This window comes from Hypanus sabinus, chromosome 15, assembly GCF_030144855.1.
Source record: "Hypanus sabinus isolate sHypSab1 chromosome 15, sHypSab1.hap1, whole genome shotgun sequence".
Classification (NCBI taxonomy): Eukaryota; Metazoa; Chordata; class Chondrichthyes; order Myliobatiformes; family Dasyatidae; genus Hypanus; species Hypanus sabinus.
This window is the reverse complement of record NC_082720.1, coordinates 48,015,511-48,032,427: the sequence shown is the minus strand read 5'-3', so window position 1 is coordinate 48,032,427 and position 16,917 is coordinate 48,015,511. Positions and strand designations below refer to the sequence as shown.

Here is a 16,917-nt window from a genome sequence, read left to right as displayed (position 1 = left end):
GGCATTACTCGTGGGACGGATATACATAAGCTATCATTATATGCAGATGATTTATTATTATTTATTTCTGATCCTGAGAAATCCATTCCTGCAGTTATATCATTGTTGGCTCAATATAGTAATTTTTCCAGGTATAAATTAAATCTTAATAAGAGTGAATTGTTTCCTTTAAATAGACAGGTTCCAATTTATGGAAATTTACCTTTTAAATTAGTTAATGACTCATTTATTTACTTAGGGATTAAAATCACAAAAAATTATAAGGACTTATTTAAGGTTAATTTTTTACCCCTAATGGATCAGATTAAATGTTTGTTTACTAAATGGTCATTGGTATCTTTATCTCTGATAGGTCGGATTAATGCTATTAAGATGGTTATTTTACCCAAGTTTTTATATATATTTCAAGCGGTACCAATTTTTATTCCAAAATCTTTTTTTGCTAATGTTGATTCAAAAATTTCCTCATATATATGGCAGAATAAAAATCCTAGATTAGGTAAAAAAATATTTACAAAAGGCAAGGAAGGAAGGTGGATTGGCATTGCCTAATTTTAGATTTTATTATTGGGCAGTCAATATCTGATATGTTATGTTGGTATGTTATTTGATATTTGATATGTTGGTTAAAAGATTGGGATTTATCTTTTAGCCCTGATTGGGTGAACTTGGAAATTAAATCTGTACAAGGATTTTCATTGGGTTCTATTTTAGGGTCTTCTCTTCCCTTTGCTCTTTCTAAATTGCAGAAACGAATTGACAATCCAATAGTTAAACATACTTTATGTATATGGTTTCAATTTCGGAAATTTTTTGGGTTGACTCAGTTTGTTTTAAATATTCCTATTGTACCTATTGTATCCAATTGCTTTTTTTATCCTTCTATTATAGACCAAGCTTATTCAGCTTGGAAAACTAAAGGATTACTACGATTTTCCAATTTATTTTTGGATAATTGTTTTATGTCTTTTGAACAATTATCTAATAAACATAATTTGCCTAGATTTCATTTTTTTAGATATTTACAGGTTAGGAATTTCTTAAATACTGTACTTCCTACCTTTCCAAATCTTGTGTCTTCGGGTATTTTGGAGAATTTGCTAGAACTAAATCCTTCTCAGAAAGGGGTAATATCAAAACCCTACAATATAATTATGAAGATACATTCAGAGCTCTTCTGTAAGATTAAAAATGATTGGGAAAGAGAACTTAACCTTACTATCCTTATTGAGAATTGGGATAAAATTCTCAATTAGTTAATTCATCATCTATATGTGCTAAACATTCATTAATAAAGTTTAAAGTTGTGCATAGGGCTCATATGTCCAAGGATAAATTGGCTCATTTTTATTCCTATATAAATCCTATTTGTGACAGATGTCATTCTGAGATAACGTCTTTAACTCATATGTTTTGGTCTTGTCCGCTTTTGAAAAAATATTGGAAAGACATTTTTGATATTATTTCCACGGTATTGAACATTGATTTACAACCTCATCCTATTACTGCAATTTTTGGTTTACCAATGATGGACTCACTCCATTTATCCTCTTCTGCTTGTCGAATGATTGCATTTCTTACATTAATGGCTAGATCTATTTTGTTGAATTGGAAAAAAAAAATTAATCCTCCTACCGTATTTCATTGGTTTTCTCAAACCATGTTATGTCTAAATTTAGAAAAAATTAGAAGTGTTGTATTTGATACCTATTAAATTTGAAAAGATATGGAGACCATTTATTCAATATTTTCATATGATGTAATGTGACCCTGTTCCAAGCCTATTTGTTTTCCCAGTTTTGATTTTACATATGTTGAGAGGATCGGAGTTGACGACACTGATGATTCTGTATTTTTGTTAGATATTATAAACAGCCCTTTTTTTTCCATTATTTTTTTCCCTTTTTTTTCTTTTTTTGTTTTTTTTTCCTTATTAGTTATTAGGTTGTTAGATTAGTTTTTCAAGCACAAATTTTTTTTCTATTTCTCTTTTCTTTTTTTTAATATATATTATGATATACCTAGGTTTGCTTTGTTTATATGTTACTTCTATCGTCCATGATTTGGGAAGACTCATTTATATTGTAACTATTGCTTATGTATCCTTTCATGTTCAGTTTAAATTTGTATGTTTGTAATCCCATTATCTATGCATTAATCTTATTATGTTGATATTAATAATAATAAAAAGATTGAAAAAGAAAAGAGAAAGGGAAGGAAAGAAAAGTTGATAAGCAGGTGAGAAGAGGTAAGAGGTGGGAGGAGGTGAACGGGCAGGTGTAGTTGTCTATCCGGGTTCGTGGCAGAGCTTTCTACTTCAGATCTGTTGGTTGTGATAGGGGTTTTGGTTTTCCATGCTTCTGCTGGAAACTCTCTTTGTATGATGTGTTGCCGGAGGTTGAGAGCATACAACTAGGATTATTCCACATTTCTGCATGTCGGCAGATGAATTTCACAAAGAACATAAATGGTAGATAGGAAGCATGATGCTTTGTTTTATACTTAAACCCTTCTGTAATCCACCGATCTTGAATGTTGTTTGGTAGTTTCTCCACTATAGGGTTCATTCCTCTTGCAGTGTCCAAGAATCCCAGCCCTGGTATTTTTTACAGCTTGTAGGTCCAACAGCAGATCTGCAAGTTGCAGTAGCTTTCCTGACTCTTTATGTGAGAGCTTTGGAAAGTTGTCATCTGCTGAAGAGAGATTCTTCGATTGTCTCTGGAAAGCCATAGGATTTCTCCCACCTCTGCCACATTTTCAAACTCGTAGTTGCATTATCAACATGCCCTGCCCTAACCTTTGTTATATGTTGCAGTGACTCCCCACTAAGCCACTTACGGAGAAGGTCTAGCTCTTTGCTAGGTTTGAGACTTAGTCCTTCCATGGCATTGTAAAAGCTTGACTTCCAGCACAGGTAACTGGCGGGCTGGTTGTCAAACACTTTTAGTCCTGCCATGACTAAATCTCAACAAACCAGATACCAAGCTAAATCTAATGTATCTGTGGTTACCGAATGAGAGCATTGTGGAGGCTGGTTTGCCAAATGTATGTTGTGGGATATGTGGAAGCTCAGTCTGTCCATGGGTTGGCATCAGTAGCAACTCTTGACTGAGGTCTTTGCTGCAGTGGAACTGCAGAAGGGGGTGTTGTGGGTCTTTGCTGCTGTTGACTTTGACTGCCAAAGCCTGGACTAAGTGAAAGGCATGTTGACTGAGTGGTTGGACACCTTCTAGCTGAAGAGCTGGAGCACTGTCTTTTTCACAGCCAAAATGTGTTTGGACTTATGTTTTGAAAGCTGCATTGGCTGTTGTGACAGCAAAGCATGACTGATTCTGGTTGTAGACTCACCACTGTCTAAGTCAGCTGCTGCTTTATACACCTTTGCCTCTGCTAAGGCAGTCTCAACTCTACTCACGTCCCTGAGTGCTCTTAATGTAGCCTCTACACGTGCTCTCTCCATGTCTATGTGAGCTTTCTCAATTTGTGTCTCAGCTTCGCGTTTAGCATAAGTTGTTCTCATTCCTGCTGCATTGGCTCTGGCATGAGCTCGTGTTGTGGCTACGTTTATGGTGGATTCATTCAGGTGCTGTGAAGACGCGGTCGATGTGCAACATTCTGACTTCACTTGCAGGTGTTGCTGAACGACATTGTAGCTTACGTCGGTCAGATGTGTTTCCAGTAGTGGGCAATGCCTTTGAAGTTGAGTTAATCTTTTCACTCCATTGCCCTCGCAGTATGTCATAAAGCTAGGCAGTATAAAGCTAGGCAGGGAGTTCAACACCTCCTCAAAAATCACCTGAGCCAGAAGGTCTCTTCATGATTTTTAGTGAGCAAACTTCATAAAAAGATACTGCTGTATCAAAGTCAAAGAGTGGATGGAGATGGATTTCTTTCTACAGTGTTTGCTCCAAGTTGAAATCCAAATTAACCCATGAGGAAATGCTGTATGAGAAATCAGCTTATGATCAGGAAGTGATGTTTGCACAAAACAAACAACATCTCTAGAAGCAGAACAACCCTAAGACCATGTCTATCACATCTGTTCAGTCCTTAGCATCTCCTTGAAAACTAACTGCACTTCAGGTTAGAAAAATGCCAATTCCACACCCCAGCCATTTCCTTCCTGGGTTACAACCTTTCATCGCACCAACTCAACCCACGTTAGGCACGTTGGGACCTCTTCAAGCAATTCAACTTCACCATGTCCTACTGACACAGATCCAAAAACACTAAGGCAAAATGTTTTCGGATCTGCCTTGGACGAAAGCTGAAATGGAGATTCACCCCCAGCCTATCATTCCATCCTTGCCATGAATGTTCAGAATCTTGAGAATCAGATCCACTAAGCCCGACTACACAAGCCTGCTGTGGTCAACACACCCGGCAACTGCATGTACAGTGTGTGCTGGTAGCTGTGTACTCTGGCGCACTCCAGTGGGCACACTCCTCAACCCTCTCTGGCCACCCAGATGCATGACAGACTCTGGATTTTCTGCGATGTCATTTCTGGTGGCCCACCATGATCATTGCTGCCTGCTGTCAATGTGCCCAGTTCCATTCCTCCAAGCATTAGCCCTCCGGGCTCCTGCAGCCCTTACTGGTCTCCTGACCCATGGTCCAACATCACCATGGATTTCATCACGGGTTTGCCACCTTCCAATGGAGAAACTGTGATCATGACAGTGATGGGCTGGTTCTCCAAGGTGACCCACTTCATTGCCCTCCCCAGATTTCCATCAGTCGCTGAGACAGCAGCTCTGGTTCTCCAACAAATAGTTCGCCTCTACGGTTTCCCTCAGGACTTTGTGTCAGACCTGGACCCACAATTCATCTCCAGTTTCTGACAAACCTTCTGCTCTCTCCTCTGCATTTCTGTGAGTTTGTCCTCTGGATATCATCTGCAGACCAACAGTCAGCGAGAAAGAGCCAATCAGCAAGTGGAGAAGCTTCTGCAATACTTCACCACCTTTCATCGTTCCACATGGAAGGAGTATCTGGTCTGGACTGAACTGTCCCATAATCTACCCACCATCTCTGCAATAGTTATGAATATTGAATGAATTAACTTTAAGTGACAGAAAATAAGTAGTTAAAATGTGATAATTCAAAGGTCATGGTCAGAGGGGTGTAGTTATTTTTCAATTCTTAAGAAAAAATCTGGTCCTTGCATCCTCATTGAACTGTTCCCATAATTGTAAGGTATATTCCACAATAATTAAGTCAATCAAATCAAAATTTCTTTGAACAAAATGTTAATTGTTAATTTTGTTGTTAGCTAAGTTAGTGTGGAACTTAATAACTTATTGTCGCTTTTATTGTATTTTTTTGAATTAAGCATTTTAATAAACTAGATTTTTATTTCTGCTCATTTTTCTCTTTGTAATTTAATATTGAATTCATTGTTTCATCACAGCCTTTCTGCTATTACGTTCATAATCATTGAATCTAATGAGTTAAGGAAATACAAAGTTGTAGTGGAGAAATCTACAGTAGCAGAAATAGTGTCAGAGTTTATAACTCTTTTCACCTGGATTTTAACTGAGTAGAAGAGTCACTAATTTGTCATTAAATCTCCATCTAATGCTTTGCTCTTCATGGAACTTTCCCATGCAACAGTGGACAATGCAGTGTCTGCTCTTTCAGCTCCTGTGATCCCATTCATCATGAAAAGTCATTCTTTGTGGAGCAATGTTTCACAGTGTTCATGATGCTGCCTCTGTGACATCAGGAAAAATCAAATGCAGATTGTATTGCTTCTTTGTAGAACATCTCCATTCAGTCCTGAACGATGACCAACAGTTTCCAATTGCCTATCACTTCAGCTATCTATCTCATTCTCATGGAAACTTTCTTCCATTTTGAATGTTCTGACAAAACCCAACATAACCTCATGGACAACACCTCATCCTCCCTTTGAGCACATTCTAGCCTGCGATGAATATTGAATTCAAAAAGTTGATAAAACTGACTTTTTCCCATTGGGTATTGCAGTTTTAATTTGATCCTTTGTCTTTTCAGTATTGTTTCTGACACCATAAGACCATAAGATATAGGAGCAAAAGTAGGCTATTTGGCCCATTGTGTCTGCTCCACCATTCAATCATGGGCTGATCCAATTCTTCCAGTCATCACCACTCCCTTGCTTTCTCACCATACCCTTTGACGCCCTGGCTAATCAAGAATCTATCTATCTATCTCTGCCTTAAATACACCCAATGACTTGGCCTCCACACCGCTCGTGGCAACAAATTCCACAGATTTACCACCCTCTGACTAAAGTAATTTCTCAGCATCTCAATCCTAAAAGGACGTCCTTCAATCCTGAAGTCCTGTCCCAGAATCCCCTACCATGGTAAATAACTTTGCCATATCTAATCCGTTCAGGCTTTTTAACATTCAGAATGTTTCTGAGATCCCCCCCTCATTCTCCTGAACTCCAGGGAATACAGCCCAAGAGCTGCCAGACATTCCTCATACAGTAACCCTTTCATTCCTGGACTCATTCTTGTGTAACTTCTCTGAACCCTCTCCAATGTCAGTATATCCTTTCCAAAGTAAGGAGTTCAAAACTGCACACAATACTCCAAGTGCATTCGTCCATCGTTGTCATTGAAGACCTCAACACCATTGATGGTGTCAAGACTAGCGCTTGATTTGGATTTAAGTGAGGGAGAGTTGCGCAGCGTCAGCCTCACTCTCTCTTCCCAATTCCCATCTGGATCCAGTGGCAAGGTGGCTGAGGAAGGGACTAGGCACAGTGGATGACCAGGACGTCTTCTGTGTCTAGTCATGCTCTACACATTCCACGACGCTTGCAGAGACCGCCTTCTTGACCGTTGGACCTTCCATTGGTCTGGTCCGCTCAATCCACTGGAGTCTGTCTTCCCATGGTAGGGTAGACAACTCCCTATCTCACCAAGGATTTGAGACCCATCTGCCACCCTCACCTGGTTTAGCCAGCTTGTTGAAGCCGTTGCCAGGGGTGTGACTGCTGTTGCATGCAAATAGCTACGGGGAGCCACAGGTGAGAGCTGAGTGCCAGGTGGGGACCAAAGGTGGAGAAAACGCCTGAAAAGGATGCGGCATGTTCCCCCATCAGAGGTGCTACCCCTCTCTGACACCCCAAACACTCCAATACTCCAAGTTTGGTCTCATGAGTGCCTTATAGATCCTGCTCTTATATTCTATACCTCTAGAAACAAATGCCAACATTGCATTCGCCTTCTTCACAACCTGGAGGTTAATCTTTAGGGTATCTTGCACAAGGACTCCCAAATCCCTTTGCACCTCTGCATTTTGAATTCTCTCCCCATCTAAATAATAGTCTGCCCATTTATTTCTTCCATCAAAGTGCATGACCATACACTTTCCAACATTGTATTTCATTTGCCACTTCTTTGCCCATTCCCCTAAACTATTTAAGTATCTTTGTAGGCTCTCAGTTTCCTCAACACTACCCACTCTTCCACCTATCTTTGTATCACCGGCAAATTTAGCCACAAATCCACTAATACCGTAGTCCAAATCATTGACATGCATCATAAAAAGCAGTGGTCCCAACATTGACACCCATGGAACTCTACTGGTAACTGGCAGCCAGCCAGAATAGGACCCTTTATTCCCACTCTCTGTTTTCTGCCGACCAGCCAATGCTCCACCCATGCTAGTAACTTCCCTGTAATTCCATGGGCTTTTATCTTGCTAAGCAGCCTCATGTGCAGCACCTTGTCAAAGGCCTTCTGAAAATCCAAGTACACCATGTCTACTGCATCTCCTTTGTCTACCCTGCTTGTAATTTCCTCAAAGAATTGCAGTAGGTTAGTCAGGCAGGATTTTCCTTTCAGGAAGCCATGCTGGCTTTGGCCTATCTTGTCATGTGCCTCCACGTACTCCATAATCTCATCCCGAACAATTGATTCCAACAACTTCCCAACTACTGATGTCAGGCTAACAGGTCTATTGTTTCCTTTCTGCTGCCTCCCACCCTTTTTAAATAACGGAGTAACATTTGCAATTTTCCAGTCATCTGGTACAATGCCAGAATCTATCTATTCTTAAAAGATCATTGTTGATGCCTCCACAATCTCTCCAAATACTTCCTTCAAAACCCGAGGGTGCATTCCATCAGGTCCAGGAGATTTATCCACCCTCAGACCATTAAGCTTCCTGAGCACCTTCTCAGTAGTAATTTTCACTGCACAAACTTCTCTTCCCTGACACCCTTGAATATCCGGTATACTGCAAATGTCTTCCACTGTGAGACTGATGCAAAATGCACATTCAGTTCCTCTGCCATCTCTGCGTCTCTCATTACAATACCTCCAGCATAATTTTGTACTGGTCTTATATTTACCCGCAACTCTCTTTTATCCTTTATATACTTAAAAAAGGTTTTAGTATCTTCTTTGATATTAGTTGCCAGCTTCCTCTCATAATTCATCTTTTCCCTCTGAATGACCTTCTTAGTTTCTTTCTGCAAGTTTTTAAAAGCTTCCCAACTCTCTGTCTTCTCACTAGCTCTGGCTTCCTTGTATACCCTCTCTTTTGCTTTTACTTTGGCTCTGACTTCACTTGTCAGCCATGGTAGCGTCCTTCTTCCCTTTGAAATTGTCTTCTTATTTGGAATATATCTGTCTTGTGTTACCCTCATTTTTCACAGAAACTCCAGCCATTGCTGCTCTGCTGTCCTTCCTGCTAGTGTCCCTTTCGACTTCGGCCAGTTCCCCGTCTCGTGCCATTGGAATTTCCTTTATTCTACTGAAATAACAACACAGTGGATTTTATTTTTTCCCTCTCGAATTTCAATGTGAACTCGATCATATTGTGATCATTGTTCCCTAAGGGTTCCTTAACCTTAAGCTCGCTTATGACCTCCGGATCATTGCACAACCCCCAATCCAGACTTCCCTGTCAACCTTCACAGTCACCCCTCCTGTTCTATCCATCATTTTTCTGCAGCATACAATATCCTTAATTTCTTATTTTTCTATTTCTGATGCAGGGTCACTGACAGGAAGTATTATCTCTATTTCATTGTTCACCCACGCTGGTTGACAGATTTATTTAGAATTGCAAAAATTCCACACTGCATTCTACACAATGAAAATTACTGTAAAATTATGTGAAGATTATATGATGCAAAATTCCTACAATATTTTAGTTTGTTTTCTGGAATTGAACAGAAAAAACTCAGATCATATGAAACTGTCAGAATTTTATTGGTGTCAGACTATTTCCAGACAATTGTTGAGAGGGATGGTGGGAGGGGACTTGGAGGATGGGTGGTAAGGGAAAGAAGGGCAGAGAGGGAGAGTGGGGGAAATGATGAGTGTGGTTTCAGGAGAGAGAGAAGGATGAAAGAGGAAAGTATCTGAAGATGGAAGGGAGAAAGGGAGGGTGGTTGGGGAAAAGAGAGATTGTGTCTTATCCCTCTCTAACTCCATTACCAGCTTTACAGATCTCAAGTTTGCAAATTTTGTTTCATAACACCCTTGTGAATCTAATTTAGGGCACTTTACTAAATTAAAATCATTTTAGTTTTTCTTGCTGAAGGTCAAAAGCATTAAAGTTTTTGTGGCTGAATGAATAAAGTGTCAACAATGTGGTGAGCAATGCCATTTGAGCCTGCAGATTGACTGCATGAATACAGCAGAATATATTCATGTCATACCTTCAACAAATAAATACCCTACTTGGCTAATAAACTAGACAGGGAAATATGATCAGAGATAACAAAAATTCTGGTCAAAAAGATAGTTTTTGTGTAAAGTCTTGATGGACAAAACTGGTGGTGATGTTCTGAGATTAATTTTCAGGCAGAGGCACATAATGGAGAGATGAAAGGGGAATGGATAGTACTAAGAATGAAGGGTTGTCAAAGGTTGGAGAGAAAGAAAGAGGTAAGACACTAAAGGCAGTTAATTTCAAGAATGTTAATGTTAATTTCAAGGACCAGAATACAACTTCCATTTATGTAGAATTTTTAATCGAGCTGAACATGCCAAAGTGCTTCACAGGAGCATTTCCAAACAGCCATATAAGGAATCATTTAATGAATGATCAAGTGTTTGGCAAGAGGAATCTTTCTAAAAGGAGAAAGAGAAGGAGAGAGACAGAAGATAGACAAGGAGTAATGGATGGCTGATACACAAAAGTATGTAGCATTCCTAAAGTGGAACCTCTGATTAAAAAGAAAATAAGGATAATCCTGGGAATTATAGTCCAACGTGTATGTCAATGGTGGGCAAATTATTGGAGATGGTTCCTAGACAAAGCATTTGCACAAGCATCATCTTGTTATGGATAGCCAGCATGGTTTTGCAAGGGGCAGGTTGTGACTCATCAGTCTAACTGAGTTTTTTCTCAGGAGGTGAGAAAACAAGTTGATGAAGGTGAATGAAGTGAATATGGGCTTTAGTAAGGCATTTGACAAGGTTCACATTGAGAAAGTCATGAAGCATGGGATCATTAGACACTTGGCTGCACAGATTCAGAATTGGCTTGCTCACAGAAGGCAGAGGGTGGTAGTGGATGGAGCATAGTCTGCCTGGAGGTCGGTGACTAGTGTTGTTCCGCATGGATCTGATCTTGGGCCCCTGCTCGTGATTTTTTTATAAATGACTTGGATGAGGAATTAGTACAAAAACAAGAAAATCTGCAGATGTTGGAAATCCAAGCAACACACATAAAGTGCTGGAGGAACTCAGCAGGCCAGGCAGCATCTATGGAAAAGAACAAACAGTTAACGTTTTGAGCTGAGACCCTTCCCCAGGACCTGAGGAAATAGAAGCGTGGATTAGTAAAATTGAAGATGATGTGGTGGTGTTGTGGTGAGTGTAGAAGGTTATCATAGGTTACAATGGGATATGGACAGGTTACAGAGTTGGATAGAGAAGTAGTAGATGGAGCTCAATCTTGAAAAAGTGTGTAATGAGACAAATTAGAAGATCAAACCTGAAGGCATTTTACAGGGTTGATAGCATGATTCTTAACAGTGTGGAGAAACAGAAGGACAGAGGTCCCTCAAAATTGCTGCACAAGTCGATCGGGTAGTTAAGAATGTGTATGATAGCCTTTGTTACTTCAGGAATTGAGCCTCAAAATAAAGCTGCAGCCCTATAAATCTTTGCTTAGACCCAGAACGTTCTGTTCTGGATTGTCTCATTACAGAAAGGATGTGGAAACTTTAGAGAGGGTGCCGAAGAAATTCACTAGGATTGTGCCTGGATTAGAGAATGCCTTATGAGCAAAGGTGGAGAGAGCTAGTGCTTTTCTTTTTGGAATTACTGAATAGTGGACAGCCAGCATGTTTTCCTCAGGGTGGCAACTGCCAATACCAGTGGACATCTGCTTAAGGTCAGGGGAAATGTTTTTTTATATGAAGTATGGTGGGTACCTGGAATGCACTGCCCGACGATGGTGGTAGAGGCTGGTAAAATAGGGGCATTTAAAAGACTCATGGATAGGCACATGGATGTACAAAAAATGGAGGGTTATGAACTGTTTGAGAGGGAAGTAGATTGATAATGAAGTACGTTTCTATTAGTCAAGTCCAGTCACATTTATTGTCATTTCGACCATAACTGCTGGTACAGTATATTGAAACAAAATGAGACACGTTTTTCAGGACCATGGTGTTACATGACACAGTACAAAAACTAGACTGAACTACGTAAAAAAAAGCAACACAAAGAAAGCTACACTAGACCACAGACCTACACAGTACAGTGTAAAGTGCACAAAAACAGTGCAGACATTACAATAAATAATAAACAGGACAATAGGGCAAGGCATCAGTCCAGCTCTGGGTATTGAGGAGTCTGGTAGCTTGGGGAAAGAAACTGTTACATAGTCTGGTCGTGAGAGTCCGAATGCTTCATTTAGTTGGCCCATCGTCATGGGTCAAAGGGCCTAATATGCTGTACTATTCCATGTTATAGAAGGGTGAATTACGTTATAGCAGAGAGTTAAATCACAAGCGACCAAAAATACACTGAAATAATTGATCCTTATACTGACATCTACATAACTGTTTTAGATTCAGCAAACTAATTTCTTATCTTGTACTTTAATCTACTTTACTACTATATCTGGTGTTGTACTGGCATGCTTGGTTAAGTATTTAATAGCTAGAAAAACAAGGTAATATCATGGAAATGTTCAAATACTAGAGAAAAATTGGTTCAGGAATTCAACTTTGAGTTATATATTTGGACTAGAATACTAAAAAGAGTTGGGAATATGTAGAGATCTGCTGGATTTGATAGAAAAGTTAAAGATTCCATGTCCTTTCATTTAAATATCACATGCTTATCCATTTTGACCTAACCTGATAAATAATTTGATAAATTGGTTTATTATTGCCACATATATTAAGGTAGAGTGAAAAAATATTGTTTATCATGTCATTCATACAGATTGTTTTATCCCATCAAGGTAGTACAAAGGAAAAGCAATTCACTTTAAGATGACTACGATACAAAAGCAATGATGTAATGTTGAGGCTTTATAAAGCACTGATGAGACCTCAGTTGGAGTATTAAGAGCAGCTTTGGGCCCCTTATCTAAGAAAGCTGACATTGGAGAGGGTTCAAAGGTGGTTCACAAAAATGATTCTACAAATGAAAGGCTTGTCATATGAGGAGTGTTTGATGGCTCTGGGCCTGTACTCACTAGAATTCAAATGATGTTTACAGATGATTCAGACGTTGTTTACAATATATGTTAATGATTTAGACGAGGGAATTAAATGCAGCATCTGCAAGTTTATGGATGACATGAAGCTGGGCGGCAGTGTTAGCTGTGAGGAAAATGCTAAGAGGATGCAGGGTGACTTGGATAGGTTAGGTGAGTGGGTAAATTCACGGCAGATGCAATTTAATGTGGATAAATGTGAGGTTATCCACTTTGGTTGCAAGAACAGGAAAACAGATTATTATCTGAACGGTGGCCGATTAGGAAAAGGGGAGATGCAACGAGACCTGGGTGTCATTGTACACCAGTCATTGAAGGTGGGCATGCAGGTACAGCAGGCGGTGAAAAAGGCAAATGGTATCCTGTCATTCATAGCAAAAGGATTTGAGGGGGGGACGTCACGTGATGACGTAGGATCAAGACGCGGGAACCCAGCTCTCCCGTAAAAAATCAGTAAATTAGTGTTTAAGTGAAGAAAAGTTAGTCAATACTTTCTAAAAGTTACTTATAAACTACTCCAGACTGTTTCAAGTTATGCCTCACAAACAGAAGATGAAGAAAACTACTACCGTGAAGACAATGCAAGTTGGAACAGAATCAAGGCCCACTTCTGCCAAAGAACCGCGGGCTCGGGTACATTTCACCTCCAGCGATACAGAACAGGAAACTGTGGCAACATCGACCATTTCTAAAGAAAAAGACCAACGAGAACTGCGCAAACATGAAGGAAGGAGCATGCGCAAACGAGAGCAACCTGAACTATAAATCCCAGTTACGATTGAAACCGGAAGTGAAAGTGAGACCGAGGTAGATTCAGATTCTCTGGAAAAATCAGACGAAGATGAAGGTAAAAGTTTTTCTGGAAATACAGAAAAAACTTTGATGCAAATAATGTGTAAATTAGAAAAATTAAACACATTAAAAGTAATCAAAAAAGATAAATATGGAGATTATGTTTGATAAAATGACAAAAAGACAGGAAAAATGGAAAAGAGAATTATAGATTTGGAAGCTACAATGGAAGACATGGTTGAAAGAATGAATAAAATGGAAGATGAAATTACTGCCTGGACATCAGAAAGAAAATAGTTGTTGGAAAAAATGGATAAGCTTGAAAATTTTAGTAGTCGAAACAATATTAAAATTGTTGGACTTAAAGAAGATATAGAAGGAGAAGATCCAATAAATTTTTTTCAAAAATGGATCCCTGAAAAATTGGAAATGGAAGGAGAAACTTTAATTGAGATTGAAAGGCTCATAGAGCCTTAAGGTCAAGACTTCAAGCTGATCAAAATCCACGATCAATTTTGATAAAATGCTTAAGATACCAAGATAAACAAAAGATCCTGAAGGCAGCTGCCCAATGTGCCAAAAAGAGAAACGGGCCATTGATGATAGAAGGGAAAGCAGTTCTTTTCTATCCTGATATAAGTTATAACCTTTTGAAGAGAAAGAAGGAATTTAACCCAGTGAAAAAAGCTTTATGGGGAAAGGGTTATAAATTTATAATGCGTCATCCAGCAACACTGATAATTTTTTTGGAAGATGGAAAAAGAAGATTTTTTACCGATTATTGAGAAGCGGAGGAGTTCGCACAAAAACTCCCAATTATTCACTAACTACACATAGAGATTTCCAAGCGTACTGGATTAAAGATGAAGACAGAGACAGTGAATGGAAGTGATGGACATTTAAGGATGATACAGGGGAGAAAGGCAAAATTTGAGAAATACTAATTGAGAATAGTATTTTTTTTTCTTCTTTTATATATATACTTTTTTATGTTGTGGGGGTGCTGGGGAGCTTTGGATCGATTACTGCGGGATTCACGTGTGTAATCATGGCGATTGCCATGACCCGTACAACAGAGGGGGGTAATGTTGTGTTCTTTTTTTTTCACCACATTGGTATGGGGGTATTTTGTTTTTTTCTTTATAATCTATTTTTCTTCTATCTTTCTGCCTGGATGATCGGTGGGGACACACATAGCAACATGGAGAATTTTAAAAAGATTCCCCGAAAAGATACCACGAAAGTTGAAAGATTAGGTATTATTATAGATTGGAGTAACACAATTAAAAATAATGATTAATTTACTGAATTTTTAAAGTTTTAATGTTAATGGGCTTAATGGACCGGTGAAAAGAAAAAGAATTAACATACATTAAAAAAATGAAAATAGATATAGCTTTTTTACAAGAAACACACTTAACACAGATAGAACATCAGAAATTAAAAAGAGACTGGGTTGGAAATGTTATTACAGCTTCATTTAATTCAAAGGCGAGAGGAGTTGCAATTTTGGTTAATAAAAATTTACCAATTAAAATACAAAACGTATTAATTGATTCGGCAGGGAGATATGTAATTATACATTGTCAAATTTTTTCAGAACTATGGACTCTTATGAATATTTATGCACCAAATGAAAATGATGTAAAATTTATACAAGAGGTCTTTTTGAATTTGGCTAACGCACATGACAAGATTTTAATAGGTGGAGATTTTAACTTCTGTCTAGATCCAGTTTTAGATAGATCAACAAAGGTTGTCACAAAATCAAAAGTAGTAAAATTAACTCTATCATTGATGAAAGATTTAAATTTGATTGATATATGGAGAATTAACCCAAAAGAAAGAGATTATTCATTTTATTCAAATAGACATAAAACATATTCAAGGATAGATTTTTTTCCTATTATCAACGAATATTCTTGACAGTGTGAAAAATATGGATTATAATGTGAGAATATTGTCAGATCATTCTCCTTTGATAATGACAATGATAATGATAGATAAAGAGGAATCAATTTGTAGATGGAGATTTAATTCAATATTACTAAAATGTCAAGATTTTTGTGATTTTATGAAAAAGCAGATTCAGTTCTTTTTAGATACAAATTCACATTCAGTTGATGATAAATTTATATTGTGGAAAGCAATGAAGGCATATTTGAGAGGTCAGATAATAAGTTATACTTCTAAAATTAAGAAGGAATCTATGATAGAAATAGATCAATTGGAAAAAGAGATTACAAAATTCGAAAAAGAATCTCAAAGATATATGACAGAAGAAAAACGAAGACAACTTAGTAACAAGAAGTTACAATATAATACACCAGACATATCAAACAGAGAAAGCAATTATGAGAACTAAACTAAAATTGTAAAATTGTACAAGGCATTGGTAAGGCCAAATTTGGAATATTGTGTGCAGTTCTGGTCACCGAATTATAGGAAAGATATCAATAAATTAGAGAGAGTGCAGAGACGATTTACTAGGATGTTACCTGGGTTTCAGCACTTAAGTTACAGAGAAAGGTTGAACAAGTTAGGTCTCAATTCATTGGAGCGTAGAAGGTTGAGGGGGGATTTGATCGAGGTATTTAAAATTTTGAGAGGGATAGATAGAGTTGACGTGAATAGGCTGTTTCCATTGAGAGTAGGGGAGATTCAAACGAGAGGACATGATTTGAGAGTTAGGGGGCAGAAGTTTAAGGGAAACACGAGGGGGTATTTCTTTACTCTGAGAGTGATAGCTGTGTGGAATGAGCTTCCTGTAGAAGTAGTAGAGGCCAGTTCAGTTGTGTCATTTAAGGTAAAATTGGATAGGTATATGGACAGGAAAGGAGTGGAGGGTTATGGGCTGAGTGCGGGTAGGTGGGACTAGGTGAGATTAAGAGTTTGGCACGGACTAGGAGGGCCGAGATGGCCTGTTTCCGTGCTGTGATTGTTATATGTTTATATGTTATATTATGAACTAGGTGAAAGATCACATAAGGTCCTTCAATGGCAGTTAAAAACAGACCAGACTTCTAAAATGATAAATGCAATTCGAACAAGAGTAAATAAAATTACTTATAAATCTTTAGAAATTAATGAAACTTACAAGAATTTTTATTCTGAATTGTATAAATCAGAATCATAAAATGATAATGTCAAGATAGAAAGGTTTTTATCACAGATAACTCTTCCAAGATTGAATACGGAAGAACAGAAGGGATTAGATATGCCTTTTACATTAAAAGAGGTCGAAGAAGCTCTAGGATTATTTCAAAGTAATAAATCTCCAGGAGAAGATGGTTTTTCGCCTGAATTTTATAAAAAGTTTAAAGATTTATTAATTCCTCCTTTTATGGAGTTAATACATCAAGCAGAAAGAACGCATAAACTTACAGAATCTTTTTCGACAGCTATTTTAATAGTATTGCCAAAAAAGATAGA

At 38.2% G+C, this 16,917-nt stretch overlaps 1 protein-coding gene across 2 annotated transcripts in view; it reads right to left on the bottom strand.

The window, feature by feature from the left end:
- Window positions 1-16,917, bottom strand: part of LOC132405489 (uncharacterized) — a 57,587-nt gene that overhangs the window by 20,900 nt on the left and 19,770 nt on the right. The window contains exon 3 of one of the 2 annotated variants that reach the window (XR_009515894.1): window positions 9,219-10,721. The exons of the other annotated variant lie outside the window; for it this stretch is intronic. The gene's annotated coding sequence lies outside the window, so the exon portion shown is untranslated. Of the gene's footprint in view, window positions 1-9,218; window positions 10,722-16,917 lie in introns of those variants that run through there. 2 annotated transcript variants of the gene reach the window in all.